Source organism: Dermacentor andersoni, chromosome 1 (genome assembly GCF_023375885.2).
Source record: "Dermacentor andersoni chromosome 1, qqDerAnde1_hic_scaffold, whole genome shotgun sequence".
Lineage (NCBI taxonomy): Eukaryota > Metazoa > Arthropoda > Arachnida > Ixodida > Ixodidae > Dermacentor > Dermacentor andersoni.
Genome location: NC_092814.1, coordinates 276,901,099 through 276,922,785, shown reverse-complemented (window position 1 = coordinate 276,922,785; position 21,687 = coordinate 276,901,099). Strand labels below are relative to the sequence as shown.

At 44.4% G+C, this 21,687-nt stretch overlaps 1 protein-coding gene and 1 long non-coding RNA gene across 2 annotated transcripts in view; one reads left to right on the top strand and one right to left on the bottom strand.

The window, feature by feature from the left end:
* The window catches only part of LOC126548182 (neurotrophin 1-like), a 158,714-nt gene that overhangs the window by 115,850 nt on the left and 21,177 nt on the right, over positions 1-21,687 (bottom strand). The window lies entirely within an intron of this gene.
* On the top strand, positions 14,583-21,157 carry LOC129380919 (uncharacterized). Its single transcript, XR_008609121.1, has 2 exons — positions 14,583-15,205; positions 20,986-21,157. It is a non-coding gene; the product is annotated as an uncharacterized lncRNA (long non-coding RNA).

The following is a 21,687-nucleotide window of genomic DNA, read 5'->3' as shown; positions in this document are numbered from 1 at the left end:
TTCTGGTGCAAGCGTTAACTTTGAAAGAAGTTCAGGTTTTTGGTTTGGATTATGGGCCACAATGCCATCACATTACGCAGGCATTCAAGGGAAAGAAGACCTGCGTTATTTAGGTGTGCCTCTCTTACAGTATAGAAACAGCAATGCTCATTGGTCGGGAGAAGTCGGCAAAATTCAACATAAAGTGAATGCATGGCGAGGGCGGAATTTGTCAATGTTCTTTCGTGCTGAGGTGTGTAACGTTTTCTTAGCTTCCCGTCTTATGTATGTGCTGCAAGTAATGCACTACTCAAGACTTCGCCTTCATGCACTGCATCGTGTATTTGCAACATTTATTTAGAGTTCGAGTTGTGAATCGATGCGGTGCGACAATCTGTTCCTCCCACTTGAACGTGGTGGTCTAGGATTAGTCCACCTCTTCGTCAGGCAAATTGTTTCACGCCTGTTTTTCTTTCGAGACAATGACCATCCATTTTTGCGCGAAATGTTGCAACTCCGTTTAGTTCATTATATTCCTAATATAGTAGTGTCATCAAATGCCAAAGGGAAGGAAGGGAAAGAGATAAGTAGAAGGCAGGGAGGTTAACCAGAATAACGTCCGGTTGGCTACCCTACACCGGGGGAATGGGAAAGGGGAAACAAAGATAACAGGGAGAGAGAGAGAGTGAGAGAGAGGAGGGAAGGAAAGAAGGAAATTGCGGTGAATTCGCTGACGTGTGTTGTCCTACAGAAATTGCATTAATAGTCACAGATGGTCGCACAAGCCCGTCGTCCTTAAGAAGCACAACAGCCCCTTCACCGCTTTATGGGCCGACGGGCGATGGGGGCGGTGTTCCAGCAGCACCTGAGCAGAAAGCGGTCGATTGTCCAGTTTTTGGAAAGCTTTGGCAAGTTCTTGTCTCTCTGGGGTGTATTGTGGACAGTGGCACAGCAGGTGGTCGATGTTTTCTTCGGTGCCACACACCTGGCATGCTGCACTGTCAGTCATTCCAATTAATGTAGAGTATGCCTTTGTGAAGGCAACTCCTAACCAAAGGCGACAGAGAAGCGTAGCTTCACGTCGAGGAAGTCCGATTGGAGGTCGGAGTTGCAGGGAAGGGTTTAGTCGATGCAGTCGTGTAAGTCGTAAGTTTGGCGAGTTCCACTCGGTCAGTGTGAGACTGCGCGCCAGGTGCCGAAGCTGCCTTGCGGCGTCTGTCCTCGAAAGCGGAATTGGAACGCTGTGCTCTTCTTGATGTGCTGATGTCCCACAGGCTCCCTGGGGCTTTCTCAAGGAGGTTGTTGACACATTTCTTTTCTTGAAAGTTAGATTCAGCCTGGAGTACGTGTCCACTGCGAGTCGAAAAGCAATTTCTGTGGCACTGGTAGACTGTATTTTCCCAGATCCATTGTATCGTGCACCTTATTTAAGCCGACCTTATCAGGATGTACTTAAGCGCGTCCGAAAAATGTGTGTACCTCCTGGAGTAAAAACATTTTTCCTTAAATTACATTCGGAACCACTCCCTGTTAAAACTTGGTTGAATTCTAGGGGTTGCTTTTTGCCGTGGTCAACAAACTGTCGGCTCTGTCCACGTGCCGAAACCATAGATCACTGCTTCATAGACTGTAGAGACGCTGTATTTTTTTGGGACATTCTCCAACGGACGCTTAAAAAGGACATTGACATGAGTCCATATACAATTAGGTTTCTACCGTTTAAGGTTACGGGTGGTCCTCCCTATGACATGTTCATAGTACTTGGTTTACATAGCCTATGGAGAAGTAGACTGTGTGATCGCCATGCCGAAAGCCCGCGATCTACAAAGTCCTTCTTTCGCGAAAGTGCTGCTTATGTAAGAAGTGTGTGTACGCTGCGCAGGAACCTCCGCCAGACTGGATGCACTTTTTGGATGCATGTGGGTGTTTGCCTGAGTTTTAAGTGTGTAGTTGTGTACACTTTGTAATACACCTTCAGTTTTTTTTTTCATGTAATAATAATAATAAAAAAAGCCACCGTGGCGTCGGGGAAGCGTGCTCGTCTCTCACCCCAGAGGCCCGGGCTCGATTCCTAGCCAGAATTAAATGTACCACATTTTTTTCTCAAAGCCATTAAGCCACAAAGCCATATTTGGTGTCAATCTGAGCATTTTTTTTTTTGGCGTGTTCTAGCTCCCTGCGCCGTCGGCCACTTTTGCTACCGTCATTCGGTCACGCCGCCGACTACGACGGATTTTCGCGCAATGGGGCATATAATGCTTTCGGATTAAAATAGAGGAATGATTTAACTATAACTGTTTCCACAGAGGTTTTTGCAAACGCCGAAAGGCTCAATTTTCAGACAAGGCACAGCTATTGGATACAAGCGTATTTGATCACGCGGTGGAGGGAGCAATCAACAATTATAGCGAGTTCGATCTAAGATCGCGCTTCTCTCAAAGGTCCGCCCTGACCCTTCTTGGTGAACAATTCGAAGTTTTCGTAGGCATGTTACGTTATATAGTATAACAACAGGTAGCTATAACGACCCATCGCGGGCACTATGATTGCAGCCAGTGCTCACTACGCCTGTTAATGTCTGCGTTTTCATCTGTTCGCTCCAGGGCACGTTCAGATAAAAAAGAGCCTGGCGGTGCCGCGGCTATCTTTCGTCTCTCATATTGAAAATTGGAGCCATTATGAAGCTATCATCCCACTGCGAAGGCAACCCTGTGACCACAGAGAAGAGTGGAAGCAATAATATGCTTTTATTTTCAGATGTCACAAACGAAATAGCGGGATACGATCGTACCTCATCATCATCATAACCATCAGCATCATCGGGCTAACACGTATGACTTGTCACACTTCTTGCACGAGTAAAAATGCAAATAGGTGTTTGTGTAGCTGAAGTGAAATGAAAACAAAATAACAATTTAGGCCGGGTATAATGTTGAACGTTGGCACTGTCGTCTCTGCATTTTCGCTTTGTTTCTTAGCAAATTCTGGGAGCTGCCGCTCCCTTGTTACGGCAATGGACGAAAAAACTTCCGAGCACTTTACTGGCGCGCAGCCGTCCGGTCGAAACGTGGGAGCGAGTCAAGCGACATAGACAGCCAAGTCACCGAGTTGTACTCGGACAGCTGTGACTCCTCGGATGACGACTTCAAGGTTGTCATGAGCCGACAGGCAAAAAGAAGACTGCTGCGGCCGTCATCGCCAGCCAGTGTCTAAACCGTGAAGGTTATGCCACAGCGCTGGCCGCCCACTGTTCTCTTCTTGGCCGTGGACCCTACGACCAACTTGCGGCTCCTGAACAGGCAGGTTCTTTCTTTGTTACTCGAGGGCATCACACCGAATAAAATTAAAGACGTGAGAATAAACTCGCGGAAGAATGTCCTGGCTGTAGATGTTTTACATTGCAGCGCACTACAAAGTCTTCGGAATATCACAGAAATCGATAAAGTAAAAGTGCGATCAGTGACCCCTGCAGGCGGTAACGGCACTGTTGGCGTCATTTATGAAGTCGACGTTTCCATTCCGGCCGGCGACTTGCCAATATTAATAAAGCCAACAGAAGGCACTGTCATCACGCATCTCACCAGACTCGAAAACAAAAGCTGCGTGAGGCTTGTGTTTGAGGGAGACTGCCTTCCCTCTCACGTCACAGTTGGCCATGTCCGCCATGCAGTTTGAACTGACATACCGAAGCCCCTACAATGTCACAAGTGCTTCAAGATTGGCCATGTTAAAAGCGTCTGTGTGAACAATGCCATGCGCCCGCGGTGCGCTGAATCCCATTCGGAACACGCCTGCCGCGCGGCTGTCCTGAAGTGCCCTAATTGCCGTGGTTTCCACGAAGCCTCACCTAAGGACTGCCCGAGGGTCCGGAAGGAATTCGCGGTTCTAAAGCACATGGTTCGGGATCATTCCACACACAGCGAGGCTGCCGCTACACTTAGGCGGCGACGCTGCCACCACCGAAGAGTGCTACGACACGTGTCACGACGTCCACGGCTACAGAACTCACCGCTCTGCGCAGTGCGCTTCAATTTATTGACACAAAGTCCTGGTACATGGACCGTGTTTTCCGACTCGAGACCGGCATTGCACAGCATGCAGTCAGTTCTCCGACGTGGAGCTCAGGAGCAGCTAACATGCGAAATCGTCAAATTTCATGACGACGTCAAACAGAAAGGGCACGAAATTATTTTCCAGTGGCTACCTGGCCATTGCGGGATCAACGGGAATGATCAAGCAGACAAAGCTGCCCGAGAGTCACATCAAGAACAAGACATCGTTCCCATTCCTCTTTCCAGGACAGACGCTGCAAGGCAGCTTCGTCATCTGGCACGCAAGCTCTTTTTAAAGTGGAACACCCCAAATATAAGGCACACCAGGTTGAACGAACTGAACCTTTCGCTACAATTCCGACCTCCACCCGGGCTTCACCGATGTGAGGCATCGCTTCTATACCGGCTGTGGTTGGGAGTGGCTTTTACGAAGGCGTACACTACTTTGATTGGAATGACGGACAGTGCTGCATGCGAGTTCTGCGGCGTGGAAGAGAACATCAAACATTTATTGTGTCATTGTAATCGATTTCAGTCGGAAATACAAAAATTATGTATGGCATTGTGACGACTGGACGATCGGCCGTTGTCTGTGCTATCGTCGACCCACAAAGCTATGAAGGAATTGTTGTCTTTCTTGAGGGCGACTGGCCTATGTGAACCTCTTTGACTCTCTCAGGCTCTCCGCGTGCGTGCGCGAGCTCACCGAAGTTTTCCTCCCCCTCCCCTCTCTCTGTCTATCTTATGTTTCTATTCCCTCTTTCCCCTCCCCCAGAGCAGGGTAGCCAAACAGACGCATTTATGGTTAACATCCCTGCCTTCTCTCTTTATTTTCTCCTCCTCCTCCTCCTCTAGCTCGATTCTATATTCCTTTCTTATCATTCATCGCTCACTACCGCCCGATCACGGTGGTAGCATAGGCGGAGCGATGCTCAGACCACTGACGAAGTGCAATAAAGAAAAAAACAAACCCCGAAAGGATTACATAATTTATCTCGGCCTAAGCCACCATATAATGGTGACGAGTACACCTTTTCCCATATTCCATGTCAGTAATAAAATATTATAAGAAGAGACGTCATAACGTCAATCGATATTGTAATCCATTTAGTAAGGGTGGATTTCTGTAAAGGGATTATTCTTAAAGATAAGGTTCTTATTATTTCTTTGTTGTTGTTATCGTCGTTTTATACATTTACTACATGGATTTTTAGGAAACTTGGGCAGAAATGAATTCCTTAGGCGACATGAGCTTATCAGCGGAAGCTGCTTGTGCAGCCAATTTTCCTGACTGCGTAGAAAAAAGCGAGCTCCGATATTCAGCTTTCCCAGCTCGCAGACAGCCTTGCCTCTGACTTAGAAAAAAATGGCCTCATTGCATTATATCTTAAGAAATTTGCGTAATGAGACGTTTCACAACGCAAATGTTATTTTTGTTTTATTTCACTCCCATCACTTTTTTTTTTTCGTGAATACTGCATAGCACCTCGATAAAATTAAATTGATCTCTTTCTTCAGGCAGCCTTTTCTATCTTACAGGAAAATTTTGTTGCAAACAAACCAAATGCCATTCGAACGACAGGCCGCAAGGTTCGTTATTATCTGAACGCTCCGTTATAGTCATCGCCTGAGCTATATTGCAGCTTGAAAGGGCTGCTCTGATCGGGAAATATTCTAAGAATTTTTTTCTCCAACTTTTCATAACCATAGTTCTCGGCTGCCTAAGAGAAACGATAACTTGGCGAGTTGATAAATTTCCATACTCAAGGATGCCAGGCGATGCTGGCTGTGGATAAGCACTGATCTAGGACTTATTCAGAAGAAAAAAAAGCCGTATTGGCGGCGAGGAGTTACGGAGTCGCCATCTGTCGGATGCGCCTCGCTGGCGTAGTATGAGGGATCACGCGGCGCGCTCCTCGTAGGTTTTGCTCTAAGCGCTCACTGAAAACACCACGCGGGAGCTCTCCCGGACATTTCTGTAAGTACTTTCGAAACGAGAGAAGTTTCTTTACTGTCTAAATATTGGATTGTACAGTGAACGCCACTGCGCGCGGTCGCCGCGATGGAGTCTCCCGAACCGGCTTCTTGCGTGAAAGGTAGGCAAACGCTGAGAGCAAACTATGTGAAATATGTTCTTATACTGTTTGTATAACTAAATGGAGCGTAATAGAATGAAGCCTCAATGCGGCGATCGCACAGGTTCGCAGCGATTGACTGCGCGTCTGCATGCTTGTCCGCGCACTGTTTCGCTTTCGCCGCGTGCGCGTTTTCGCACCGTGCCATGAGCTTTAGGCCGCAGAATATGAGCATTTGACAGTACACAAGCAACCATTGTTGCGTGGTCGCTATCACAGCTGTTCAAAAATAATTTCATTGTAGAGACTTCGACACGTACGGGGACTGTAGTGATGTGCCGTCGCGACGATTCAATCTTTTATTTTCTTCTAAATTCTTGGACGATTCAATACTATTTCTCGAGTTGCGTCGCACTGTATGTTTATCGGTGTTCTCAGCGTGCGATTTCCAGCTGCTTCTTTTTTGTAATTCAGTGCAATCATTCATAACACAAACATGACCATATGCCATGCTTCTTTTTTGATGTGCTTCTTACCGCTCCCTTTCCACTCCAGTGAACTTGCCAATATCTATAGCATCGACAAGTTCATAGACCAAACCGTCATGACATTAGTCGGGCAGCGGACTCGGGCGAGCGTCTCAGTGCGCGTTTTCCGAACATCGCAGACCCGGCGCCGTAGCAGAAATCTTCCTCGCGTCTGTGCTTGCTGCATACCCGAGTTGTAGCCGATGACTGTTTGCCGGTTTTATTTTTCGCGAGCCAAGCTTCACGCAGCTGACACCGGGCTCCGTTGTGTACGTCTGGCACTGCGGCACCGAGCAGTAGCCTACCATGTTGCGCGCTTTCAAAGGCAGCCACTACCTATTGTAGTGCTTCAAGCGTTGTAAAGGAGACATCGAAGCGGGAAAATCTCGCCACTAAATGAGTACCGACGCGTACGAGGGAATTTAAACTCTCGTTTTCTTTCAGCTCGCTTCGGCGCTCCCGAAGCAGCCGACGCGGCCGCTATGTCCACGTGATTCCCCATAGCACGTCACGCCGACGGTGGCGCCAGCTTTTCCAGTGGTGGAGCTTGAGGCCAATACAGGGTGTTCTAGCTAACTTTACCCAGAGTTTAAATATATGCCGATGCACTTTAGGACGACGCGACCAAATGCATGTTGCTGGCTACTGTATGTAGTAGGTCACACCCTTATTTGTATTCTGCTTAATTACATAATTAATCTAGATTAATTAACCAGCTTCTAAAGCAACGAATTAAGTTAGGCAAAAAAACCTAATTAGAAAGTTTAGAGCGGTTTGCAAAACGTCCGATTAAACAGTTTCTAACTTTATATTTATGAAGTATTAGTTTTTCCCGCTTACTGCAGATGCCCCCGAAATAGAAAAAAGATACCGCGTGCCCACATGCCCACATACCACATGCCCGCTTGCGCGCTGTGATTGCATTGCTCCCAAAAGTTCCGCGTACAAACGAACCTAGCATTTAGACAGGTGTGACAGGGCAACCGTTATCGCAGCGCAAGCGATAACGGTTGCTGTTGTCAATCGCATAGCCCACGCCTGCGTCTCTGCTCTGACGCGGCAGCACACAAACAAACAAACAAACAAACAAACAAACAAACAAACAAACAAACAAACAAACAAACAAACAAACAAAACGGAACATAGCTCAAAACACTGAACAAGAAGGAGACTTTTAGTATACTGTGTTTTGCGCTGTTTCCAGTTCTGAACACCGTCTACCAACTCGCCCAACAGCAAGCTCTCTCGAAGTTAGAACAAAGAAACAAACAATGAAAAAGTAATTCCTTTCGAACTCTCTTGTGAATCAAATTCAGCTGCAGCCTTTCTGCTCACTTGCACCTCGCGTAGAGCCCACAAACTAAATGCTCAGAGCGAGAGAGAGAGAAATGAAGAGGGAAAGATAGGGAGGCTAACCAAGGACGTGCCCGGTTGCCTACCCATTACTTGGGGAGGGGGAAACGGGAATTGGTGAGGGGGAAAGGGGAAGAATAGATAAGGAGAGAAAATAAAAATAAAGAGCAAGTCCTTCACAGAGTCAGTCGCAGAGGAATGTCCACTGTCACAAGCGCTCGTACAGTCCAGTAGCTTTCCAGAAGTGCAGAAGGGCTTTTGCGGCCTTTCTCATGCAATAATGCATATGGTCCCAGTATCTTTTCCCCCGGGAGCACTCTATTAGCTAATAGGCCGAGTTTAGATTCGAGAGTAGATCGTTGAGTGTCAAAGGAGGGGCAATAACGCAGAAGGTGCTCTAAAAGCACAGACTTTTGTTGCGAACCATACAGCTCGAATACAGGCACGTGTTTACACTTCTCTATAGAACAAATTACGGCTAACATACACGTAGCGCGCAACGCTTATCAACAGTTACGTCCAAAACAATTTTCCACGAATCGTCTTCTGAAAACTGCTTGTGTGCTAGTGTCTGCCTTTGCTACCGCGAAGTTTCTGTGCTTTGGTCAATAAGCACCTTTTTTTACTTGAGCAGCTTGGCTCCCCGGCCATCGTCAGTGAGTCGCCGTTTGTCGCACCAACCACGTGCGACCCGCTTCTCCACCCTCTGCTCTGTTGTTTGCTTTGCCTCACTCGTCGCGTACGCGGTACGCCGGCGACAGCTGGCTTTTGTTCTCCCGTCTTCATCGCTCTTCGTAAAAGACAGGCGGCAGCGCACGCCTGTTTTCTTCTTATGATATGGGGAACCAGTGCTGGCCAGCAGGAGGCGCTACGACAGTTTGAGTGCGCAGCTGAACCATGCAGACACCACTCTCGATAGGGAGACCACGAAAATACTACGACATTTCGGATGACAACAGACACGCGCCCGAACTACCAACTTTTTGCCTTCACTCTACGCGCTCCCAGCCAAGCTCTGTCAATACCCGTGCGCGTTGGAGAAGCGCGTGCGCCCATGCTTCCTCGCACGCCGGTTTCCAGTCAGGCCAGAGTCTGGACACACGTACTTCGAGACTAGAGGTGAAATCGATAAGGCGAAACCGCAGCATCTGTTACTGATCGCTGCTTTCACCGCTCGCTAGGATCTGTATTGCGGCGCTGCTGTTGGCACGGCAAGTATACGTACCCAAGTATTGGGGACATTTCCTTCAGTTTCCTGCTCTTTTTTTTCTTCGCCACCACGTGGCGCATCGACATTAAGGAATTCGAAATTCGCGCCACGATGTATGCCGTGACGCACAACTAAAGAAAACACAATTACAAGAAGTAGACACTGAGACTGTGGCTTCACCTCGGCAGTTGGAAACGAGCGCGCTTACGTATTAGCTTTATATCGAAGACGGCCAGCTACTTGCTCGACTGGCAATGACTCGACGATTTTGCTAGACAGCTGGCCAGACAGTTCGTCGGCATTCCGAATGAGATGTTGGCTGAGGTAACTGCTACCGCGAAGCTTCCGTTGAATATTTTTTTCTTGAATGGTTTTCTTTTTTATTTGTGCCCCACTGTGGCTGCGGGATTATATATACGTCTGTGTTCTGCTTTATGGGTGTCCAAGGGGTGCGATCGGAGATCGTTGTACGGCGCGTTCGTTTGGTTACCGGCACGCCCGATTGGCCTACTCTGCGCCGACGTCGCCAGCCGCGGGGCGCGGCCACGTTTTTGGTGACGTCAAATTGACGACACGCTCCTGTCAATCATCTTGCAACCGAGCACGTCGTCTGCTAGCCGTCGAACGCGAAGGGAGGTGGGGAAGTTTGCAGCGATCATACTCTCGTACGAGACCGGCTTCGCATGGTGCGTCTGATGGATTGGATTGAATCCGAACTGAGGCTTCGGCCGCGGCATGGCACGTTCGTATCCAATCCATAGTTTAATTGGAGAAAATGGCGCTTGCGATCGGAACTTAGATTGATGCATTGGCGTTGCTTGAGGAGGAACGAGAGCAGTGGAGGTGCGAAACGCGTTTGAAGAAATCGCAGTAAGCGAATTGCGGCGTCGCTTCCGTTTCTCGAAACAAATAGTGCGTTGGTTGTGCGGCGAACTCGACCCCATCATCGGGTGCCAGCGAGCCACTAGAATGTTGTTGTTGCCTCTTGAAAAGTGCGCCACTCTTCCCATCGTTTCTTTATTTATTTTTTCCCCTCACTGTGCGCGACCCCACCCAGGGACGACGCTGAGAAACTAATACTTATAAATTGTAGTACTCACACGTATTACTATTTGAAAACGTGTTTGAGCTTGAGAAGAAAAAAATATGTTTTTTTTGAGATAAAGATTACATTAATTCGAAGACGAAAAACATTTCGTTTCTTAGTATACTGTCTGCAAGCAGACGACAAACAGGGCGAGAGCAGCCGATTGGCTGCTCTCTCCGCCCCATTCTTACAAATTTTGCATACTGCCACTTTGTGACGCAGCAGCAGCCGAACAGAACCTGTATCGAACAAAGATCTCCGATCGCGTCCCAATAGAACCGGCATGATGCATTAAGAGGCTTTAGCTCGGGCATATCTGCGATGCCGGTTGCTGAACACGTAAAACGCAAGAATGCTTTCATGAGAAAACCGTCTTCTTGCCGCATTATTGTGACTGGTCTGGTGAACATGTGGTGAAACACCACAGTGATTCTGTAAGAGACTTTCGGGCGGAGCAATTGCTGGCCTTGATCGCCAGGCTAAACCGGCCTGTTACTACAACTCCCCACCACCACAGTACCGCCAAACCAATTTAGATGAAGTTGTAGCATTTAAGAGACACAGTAAAATCACAGTGACTGCAGCAAACAGAATACTGATTTAGGGTATGGAATTCTTTACAAGAATTGTCCGAAATCGCTAAATCTAAAAAACAAAATAAGTACGAAGATTACACATCCGTAACTCAGCATTAAAAACAGATATCGCATTTCTATAAACTCCATCCCTTGGAGCATCTAAAGCAGACAAAATTGATCCCTGAATTTACAACTTACGTGAATTTGTAACGATGTTTGAAAGCGCTTTGCAAATTCCACATTTACAAATTAGTTGTATAATTAATGATCACGTACGACATATAATTTTTATCCGCTTTAAATGTACTATTAGGTGCAGTGTACAGAAATGCGATAATCTTGCAATATGCGATATAGTAGCGATAGCTGCTTAAGTACAGATTTGTATACTCCAAGTTTTGTTTCTTGAAATTCTGCAAACATCATGAATCGTTATAAAAAATTGACTCCTAAATAAATAATTCGCTTTCTGGAATCACTACATTTCAGTCAGAGAAGAATGGCGCGAACGAACAGGGACAAGCGCAGTTCGTAATAAGTAAAGGTCCCTGTTGGTTTGCGCCATTCTTCTTCGAGCATGGATTACCAACACGCCCAACAGTTAGTACTTCTAAACTACATTTTAACTTTTTTATTTTAACTTGAACCTAACCCATCGCATTCGATGCAGTGGTTGGAGGCCCCACCTAAAACAACGGCCAATTTCCCATGTATTTCGATAGGAGTCCCTGAGGTAAATCTTCCCCATAAGTGCAAGTTAGAATAACATATTTGTTGGTAGGATATGTTTGTAAAGTAGCTTGTAAAGGAAGAAGAGGAAAGAAAGGGAGAAGGCAGGGATGTTAATTAGAATAGCGTGTAGTTGGTTAAACATCACAAAACACTTATTTATGGAATTTTATAACGGTCAGATTAAATAAATTAGCAGATGCTCGTGCCATGCGCACCGGAAAATTTCAAAGCGCTAGCTACAAGGTGCATTACAGATGTCCTGTTCTTCTCTAACTATTCTTAATATACGGCTGAAATATTATCAGTATATAACCTAACAACCTCAAAAACACGCCGCCTTTGTGCGACCTTACAGAATCCAGCCAAATTTCCAGCGAGGCTGGAAATTCTATCGAGCAGTTGCAGTAGCAATTTTAATTACCTGTAATATCACAACACAGCCAATAACTTTGCCCGCATATATGATTTTGCGAAGTAACCCTTACAAAAATGACTTTAGACTGTCTATAGAAAGTCTATAGACTTTTCATAGACGACCTTTCCTTTCTATAGATTTGGACTTTTGTTGATACAAAGTCTATAGACTGTCTATGGACGAAAGTCGATAAAGTTTCTATTTCTTTTTGTCTATTCGCAGTCTATAGACGGTCTATAGAAAAAAGTTGATAAGGTGTTTGTTTCCTTTTTGTCTACTTCCCCTCTATAGAATACCTACAGACGAAAGTCGACACAGTCTCTATCTATATTTTTCCATATTTTGTCTATAGACTTTCTATAGACGAAAGTCGATAGGGTTTCTATTTCTTTTTGTCTACTCGCAGTCTATAGACGGTCTATAGAAAAAAGTCGATAAGGTGTTTGTTTCTTTTTTGTCTACTTCCCCTCTATGGACTACCTATAGACGAAAGTCGATACTGTTTCTATCCATTTTGTCCATACTTTGTCTATAGACTTTCTATAGACGAAAGTCGATAAGGTTTCTATTTCTTTTTGTCTACTCGCAGTCTATAGACGGTCTATAGAAAAAAGTCGATAAGGTGTTTGTTTCTTTTTTGCCTACTTCCCCTCTATGGACTACCTATAGACGAAAGTCGATACAGTTTCTATCCATTTTGTCCATACTTTGTCTATAGACTTTCTATAGACGAAAGTCGATAAGGTTTCTATTTGTTTTTGTCTACTCGCAGTCTATAGACGGTCTATAGGAAAAAGTCGATCAGGTGTTTGTTTCTTTTTTACCTACTTTCCCTTTATGGACTACCTATAGACGAAAGTGGATACAGTCTCTATCTATTTTTGTCCATACTTTGTTTATAGACTTTCTATAGAGGAAAGTCGATAAGGTTTCTATTTCTTTTTGTCTACTCGCTGTCTATAGAAAAAAATCGATAAGGTGTCTGTTTCTTTTTGTCTATTTCCCCTCTATGGACTACTTTTAGACGAAAGTCGATACAGTGTCTATTTATTTTTGTCCATATACTTTGTATATAGACTTTCTATAGACGAAAGTCGATAAGATTTCAATTTCTTTTTATCTACTCGCAGTCTATAGAAAAAAATCGATAAGGTGTTTGTTTCTTCTTTGTCTATTGCCCCTCTATATGGACTACCTGTAGACGAAAGCCGATACAGTTTCTATTTATTTTTGTCCATACTTTGTCTATAGCCTCTCTATATTATGGACAATAGTCGACAAGGTTTACATTTCTTTTTCTCTACTCCCGGTGTATTGAATGTCTATAGAAGAAAGTCGATAATGTGTAATTCCGAGTTCCCATACCCCTCGCCCTCTGCGAACGCGATGATATGGCACTGGTTCATGCACGATGGCACCGCAACTCCGGCGCGGCGGGCAAACCGTGCAGACTGCTAGTCTGCGTTCGGTGCAGCTGCCCCGAACGAGGATCGCGGCGGAGCAGGCACCGTCCGAGTCACCAAGGTCTTCGAGGCACCCGAAGGCCCTAAACCTGGCTGCTTCCCGGACGTACACTTCGCGAAGACCAGGTGGTGAAGGTCAGATGGTGATGATGTGGCAAAGGTGGTGAATAAGTGGCGAAAGCCGGCAGACCAGGTGGTGAATTCACCACCTGGTCTGCCTCTGAGTTGTCGTGGTCTTGCATGTCTATAGATTAACAATAGACAAACATCGTTAATCTGGGCCCAACCCGTGTACGCTGTAACCAAGCGCAGGTACCGGTGGATAATACGTAGCTGCGTTTGATATAAGCCACTGAAGTTGTATACTGCTGAGATTGCTGTAGAGCCTATTTGTAGACATTAGTATACACATAGTGTATACCTCCGCATTTGATGGCCACATGATATCATCTACGTAGCCGCTCTCGGCAATCCCAAGACAGTCTTCGCAGTTGTCGCATCACTTTTGCGGCAGTAGAATAAAGAAAGCAAAACGCCGATCCAATTGTTATAATAGATGTTATGAACGCCAGCTTCAGCTACAAGTGGATTCCAAACAGGCATCAAGCTAACAGCAAATACACTCGTAATGTTTGTAGCTGACAACGCGGACTTTGTGAATGTGCGATGAACCGATGTCGCGCATGTGGTGTTCGCGTTGTGCGTCGTCCGATTCTCGAATACATTTCACATTGTCTTCATATCTCGGCTGCGTCACTAACATCGGGCGGTTTTTTGTTGACTGATATCCTGCACTATAAACCCATCAAAGTTTCTCATTCACTTAAAATAGGTGCCAAATTCTCTAAAAAATTAATTAAATTATGGGGTTTTACGTGCCAAAACCACTTTCTGATTATGAGGCACGCCGTAGTGAAGGACTCCGGAAATTTCGACCACCTGGGGTTCTTTAACGTGCACCTAAATCTAAGTACACGGGTGTTTTCGCATTTCGCCCCCATCGAAATGCGGCCGCCGTGGCCGGGTTTGGATCCCGCGACCTCGTGCTCAGCAGCCCAACATCGTAGCCACTGAGCAACCACGGCGGGTGCCAAATTCCCTGAGCCCACCCAGTATTTCGCCGGCGGTATGCCTGCGCAGCCACGCATATGAGTACCTCAATGCTGTACTGATTGCTTTGACCTATCATCGGAACAGAAAATTAGCACTAACATACGTGCGGGCATCACATTTGGCAGTACGCTGGAAGATATGCTACAAGTACGCTGTATTACTAATCGACGCTGGCAATAATGCGTCTGAAACGTCTGAAGGGCCCTGTAACGGCTTTTACAAACAGCGCATTCATGTTAGCGTTCCAGTCTCATACGATGCCCACAGCGTTTGTCATACAACCTGCCAGCGCATTTCCTTCGTCCATGAAAAAAAGATGAATAGTGGTGATAAAGATGAATAAGCCACCCGTTCCGGCGCGCATGGCGCGCAGGGAGAGAGAGAGAAAGAGACAAAAAAAAATGAAGGAGGAAAAGGCGCTCACACTCCTCCGAGCGCGCACGCCCTCGCGCGCGGGGCTCCTGCGCATGCTCGGAGCTCTTACGCATGCGCGGCGGTGCGCCGTCTCAACGAGTGCGCCAGGCACGTAAACGGTTGTACCGGTGTGCGGTGTCTGCCTGAACGTTGGTGTCTGTGTATGCGTGTCATCTTTGTGGCATCACGCGTCAACTACACTGAACGGTAAGCTTTAGCAAAGATGTCTTGCGTCAATAGCTCATGATTATGTGAGCGCATTTCGTAGCGCGAAGCGGCTGCATGTAGCGCAGGCGACTCGGGTATAGTGTCGGTTTGTCGTTGACATGGTTTGATAACGCGCTCTTGTTCTCGCTTCTACTATACGGAATGTTTTACGGCGAGCGAGCGATCGGGCTTGTTGATTTTAGCATTATAGTTTAGGTGCGTAAAGAAGGAAGTACACCACGTTTTAACTTGATACTGTATGTTGTGTATGTTAAGATGCATACCCCCCCCCCTCCCCGCCCACGCCACCATTTCTCACACACATTCGTAATGCGCCGCCTAATCAATCTTGAGGCTTGACAGCTATTCGTCGGTCAACATTTTGCTGCCTTTCTCACTGCTTTTGGATGGCGGCAGTTATCGGCGTCTCCTGGGATGTTATGGCCAGTTTCCTCATCAATTCGGTGCTCGCGCGATTAACTCGAGATGTATTTAGTTGTCCCCGTCTATTCAAATGTCACGCCCATCGTTGTTGCTTCGTATATTCAACCTTCCTCGTTTAGACTGATCCAGAGGCCAGGAAAGGGATTCAGTTCGTGGTCAGCTGGTCTGCGTGCACGTGGAGCGAGTTGCGGCCAGAAAAAGTATCAATTGCCTTTAACTTTTCTTGTTGTTCCATTATTTCCTCGAGTGACGGCTCGCCGCGACGCTGACAGATCCTCGGAACAACATACCTGTGATATGGATTAGATAAGGTGGAAAATAATATGATGCGAGACAGCATTTATCATCAATCCCTGCAATAACCATTAAACTCATAGCCAATATGACAGTCACCCGTTAATTTGTCGGGTTTTTCCCTAATTCTACAGCTCTTTTCATGCAAAATTGCCAACTGGAAACAATACTCGCAAGGATTTGAGAAATTAAGCGATCTCCTAAGGGAGAGAGCCAAGGCAACAACCAAACAGGAAGGAAAAGCGAAAATTAACAATTGTAACCACTGTTTATGAAAATATTTATGGATCAACATCTTTTTATTCAAAAAGGAAGTAGAGAAAACGCCGCCAGAAGTGGAGGACAATTCCATGTGTTCTGAATGACGCTTCTACAGTTATCATTCGAGCCGCTTAACGTTGCCATTTCTCTGCTGTGCTTATGTAGATACTTTTCTAACCTTCCGCGGTGGGCGCAGTACGTGTAGAATTGCAGCTTCCTGCGCCATACGCGGTTGTACGAGGCTCGCGGGCACGCATCGTTACGTAGCTTCCCAAATAACAATACGAGTCGGTTGTGGCACTTGTTAGAGCCGTAAACAAGGGATCCAAAACAACTGAGATTGTTCCGCAAATATATATTTCTGTATATTTCTTCCAGACCTAATTCAAAAAGCGCTACTATAGTCGGATACAACTTAAGAGGAAGCTTTAGCTCGGGCCCAACTCCGACGCGGCCTATTCAAATACAGTGTAAAATGCAAAAAACGTTTTTCTGAGATAGCCCCTGGACCGATTTTAATAAAGTTTGTTGCATTTGAGAGAGACAGCTAAACTATAGTGACTGTTGGAAGCGGAATTTCGATTTAGGGCCTGAATTTTGTTAAAAAAGATTTTCAAATATTCGACAGTTTGAAAAAAATAGAAGCAAGAAGTTTACAAATCCATAGCTCTGCATCAAGAACAGATATGGCAGTTCTGTAAACGGCATCCATTAGACCATTCAAAGCGGAAAAATTTTATTTTCTATATTATGTGAATTTGTTACGGTATTTACAAGGGTTCTGCAAAAGCTGTATTTCCATATTACTAAATTTTTTTTAGATTCATGTGTAACATATCAATTTTGTACGCTTTAGATCTACTATGAGGTGCAATTTACAGAATTGTGATACCATTTCTCGTTGCCGAAAGACAGAGTTGCAAACTTGATAGTCTCGTTTTCCGACAATTTCCGATTTTTGCGAATCTTTAATAAAACATTGACAACCTAAAGGAAAAATTCGACGCCAACGGTCACTGGAGTTTAAGTTTTTCTTTTAAATGCAACAAAGCTTGTCAAATTTGGTGCAGTGGTTGCTGAGAAAAACGAATTCTCCTTTTACATTACATATATTTAGATAGGAGCACCCGAGCTAAACCTTCCACTTAAGTCTGCAATGAAGCGCCGCCCACGCCCTCATAACCGCCAGCCACTGCTCCTCCGCGAGGCTGCAAATAATTCGTACTTCAAACCTTTTCTGTTAACCAAATAAGGCGGTAGCTATAAAAATAAAATTATTAGCGCGTAATTTTATACCTTTACCCTCGCCTATTATAGTGGAATGGCGAATGCCTAATTCATTATTGAAATGCAATAACATGCTCGCTTCGCTACAACTATTCGCTGTGAAGTTTCACTTCAGTTGGCAGTGAAGTTTCATGAGTAAAACGGGTTCAGCAGTGAAATGAACTGCACAGCCAATTTTGAAGAGTGAAATGCTCAGATTCCATACATTTTGTCCATGTCTGTTACACACCTCATTGCTACCGCCGATGAAAAGACTCTTGAAGAATAGCAGACGCTCCGGAGGTATCAAGTACGACGCCATTTTGAAAAGGCCGCATGACAACGATTTTGTTTGTTTCTGTGATTGACTGGCGGAGTAACACAACTCCGCGCAGTCCGTGTGCCTTTGTTGTCAGCTGCTGTTTCTTAAAGTTCTAGTCTACTAAAGCAACATTTATGTTACACGTTCGCTTCTGTACTTGTTCTTGGCAGTTTTATTCCTGCGCTTCTTTCCTGCGCGAGTGCATTTGACTTGGTTCTTTGTTTGCCAAGTAAGGGATAGGCGTATCGCACACGCGTACCTGTAAAATACACCTTATTTCATTTCTCTTTTGTGGGTTTACGCGTTTTTATGGCGAATGCTGGGCGCTATTCATATATAAAACTAGTAAAGGTAGCCCCCCCCCCCCCCCTCATTTGCACAGAAAAGTTACCTTGGGTTGGGCCCCCCCCCGAAAAAAAATCCTGCGTACGTGCCTGGTTGTGTATGTTGTGCATTGTGTATGTTGGGCAGCCAGTGTGGTAGATCTCATTTCGTGGCGCTTGATCCGGCCGCGATGAATGCTGCGCCGCATTTGTAGTGAAATTCTCGTGACACGCTTTACGTATATATCTCGAAATTGTGTTAGCATCAAGAATGTTCAGACAGACACGTATAGTTGAATAACTGCTAACGTACTCGAATGAAAGGCCGTGTTTGCGGGGCATGCATCAGCAGTGTGTGCGCTGCCGTTTTCGCATTGTTTGGGAAGTTACCGCAAGTTAATTTTGGGAAGTTACCGCAAGCAAAACACGAGACTTGAAGAAATATGAAGCAAAAATCTCTAGATTCACCCAATCTATTTATATGCAACCACAAACGCTTTTGGAGCATGAAACCTGCGATAAGCTCAGTCACTTGCAGCTTCGCAACTTAGCCGAAAAAATTGGAGAACAATAAATTAGTCGCTCCGGGAAGCACCTTTACACGTTTCAAACTGAAGGCATTGCGTTTGACGGTAGTTGGAAGATTTGTTTTTTGTCTATTTTTTTAAACAGTTTGGCAGCAGAAGTTATCTTTCGAGCTATATATATATATGAAAAGCGTTAAGCGCCTTTCGATGCTTCGGCGTTATGCAGTTTACGTGCTCTTAATCACTAGGCAGCTGCTGGCGCAGATTCGCATTGTGCCAGTCGTGCATGGTATGAAGCCCTTGTCGTGCGTAATAAGTGTTCCGGTTTTCATTACTGTTGCATGTAGTGCCGTCGTCTTGGACAGACTGCATACTATATGCGCTGTACAAAAGAAAAAAGAGCCAGATTATCAATTTGGTGGTCTTTTCTTAGTAGATAACGCACAGATTATTCAAATAATTCAGTGGACATTGCATTTGTTCTACCCTTATCAACACACCTAAGAGATTGTAACATGTTTTAGTTGGTAAGTAACCTGATCAGTACGCCCCCATTCATGTGCATTCTACTGAAAGTGTGGCAAATGTATTCATCTCGAAGTATGAGAAAAGAGACATTGCAGACTGTTCTAAGCGGAAATAAATTGCAAATGTTAACGTGATTGTTCAAAACTGCAGTCAGTATGCTGAGCATGTTCGTTCGGCACGGGCATATTGCATTAACACCTGAAAAATGTGCACAGTCCAGCCGGGTATCTTTGTTTCAACAATTATTATTATAGGAATCGTTTGGGATTCTCGCATTTCTTTTATTTTTATAAGTACACTGTGTGTCACATGAACCTGTCTTGAAACGAAACGTACCGTTGCTGGCACCGGTGACCATTACGGTTGTCTAACTGCTTATCACACTGTAATATAACGAAACATCATAATGGTACTGATTAATATTGCCATGTAGTCTTTAGTCAGAGGTAAAGTTAACTAGCATAAGTGATGAGAGCAAATTATATAAAAAAACTACTATTGAACCGTAAAAATAACTCATTGTATAGTTTCCCCTCACATTGTTGCATTTGTTTTACGTGTGTCTCTGTGTCTTCCGTGCTGTACTCGTGTGGCCATCAATTAGGAACTTGCGGAAGCCCTTGTCAGCTTTATTAAACAAGGGATTCAAGTCAGTTGCATCTAATACTACATGTCAAGTGACCGACGTGTTATTCGTTCTATCTAAATATTATGGACTGGCAGTACTTGGCAAGCATTAAACCACAATATTTTTCTATTGCACTTAAGCTGCAGGCGTCATAGATTGCCAGAAAATTTTCATGAAAACAGCCAGGGAATGCTTGGTAAAAGATCAGGAAATTTTAAAATGGCCACATAGGTATGCTGTCTTGTTATATGTCATACAAAGTTTCCAGAGAATCTCTGTGTTAAATATATATTTAAAACCTTTCACTTCATAAAAATTGAGGGAAATTGGTTCTATTTATTGAAAAAAAAGAAAGTCAAGCATACTGACAAGGCATTTCTTACTCAATATGTTTTTTTTTGCTTTAACTAAACGTCCTGAACCTCGATAGCCTAGAAAAAATTTTCATCTTTCAAAGCACCTTAAATAATTTACTGTGATAGAATTCATTCGAACTATGCTATCAGTTCTGTTTCCTAGCAGGTGCATATCTGTCGTGCCATGACACAAAGTGCTCGTGTGGTATTTCGGGTGCTCATGTGGTATACCTAACTTGGAAACCTGTTAGCATGCCCAAGAGGCCTCATTACCTGTAAGAAATTAAGTGACCATATCAATACAATCAACCCATCTGCCTTCTGTTGAAGTTATGGCCAATTACCATTCATTTAAAAGTATGAGAAAGACATTTAAATGTGTATTAAGCAAAATAAATTACAATCTTAGGCGTGATACTGTGAATATTCCAGTCACGTCTTCTGAAAATATCCCTCTGCACGGGCATACTTAACTACCAGCCAAAAAAATGTACAGACAGCCCAACTGGGTAACGTTTCAGCAATAAATATAGAGACCATTTGGGATAAGTATAATAATGCATCAAATATGAACTTGTCATAAAAGGGAACATACTGTTGCTTCCACGAGCAGCAGTTGTGACTGTTTAATTGTTCACCATACCATGCAATAAAACATTGTATAAAGGTACTGATTTGTATTGACAAGCAGCCCTTAGTCATAGTTATAGTTAAACCGCATTAAGTATTGACTTAGATGGTTTGAGCAAATATATTAAGCTGCTTAATGAACATACAAAGAATACACACTTGTTATTTTTGCCTCATATTGCTGCATCTACTTATTTGCAGCATACACCTGCAGCACCTTTGGGACTAATGACACAAAGGTCAAGGCCAGCCTGGCGACCATGCTTGCCAAGGAGTAGTGTAAATATTTAATCTGTTTCCATAATTAGCATAAGATATGCATTTAAGGAATTCATATATTATATCGAGCAATAAAAACGGTTAATGCATTGCCGGTGCATTTGTTTTATTTTTTTGCACTGCATGATTCAACACTATATAAATTCTTTCTGTTTATGCAACATATATGAAATTACAGCTGGTTCAGGAGCATTATTAATCTGCTAACGGTAATACATAGGTGCAGATGAAAAGGAACAGGTGCACATGCATAAATACATTCAAAACGTTTTGCTACCGCATGTAAAGAAAAATGTAAACTAACTTGTAGGTAGCCGCTATGGAGTTATGGCCTTATACAGTCTTTGTAGACTTGTCTATAAAATGTCTGTGTCTATAGAGTGTCTGTAGATTAATGAAAATGCATGTTTGTTGACAAATGTCTGCAGAATGTCATAGAAAAAAGTGTATCGGATTATAAAGTTCTGTTTTTGTAGACTGAAGTCTATAGAATGTCTATAGACTATCTATATACATTTGTCTATAGACATTCCATAGACTTCAGTTTACAAAAGTAGAACTGTATATATAGTTCTACTTTTGTAGACTGAAGTGTATAAAATGTATACAGACAAATGACATCTA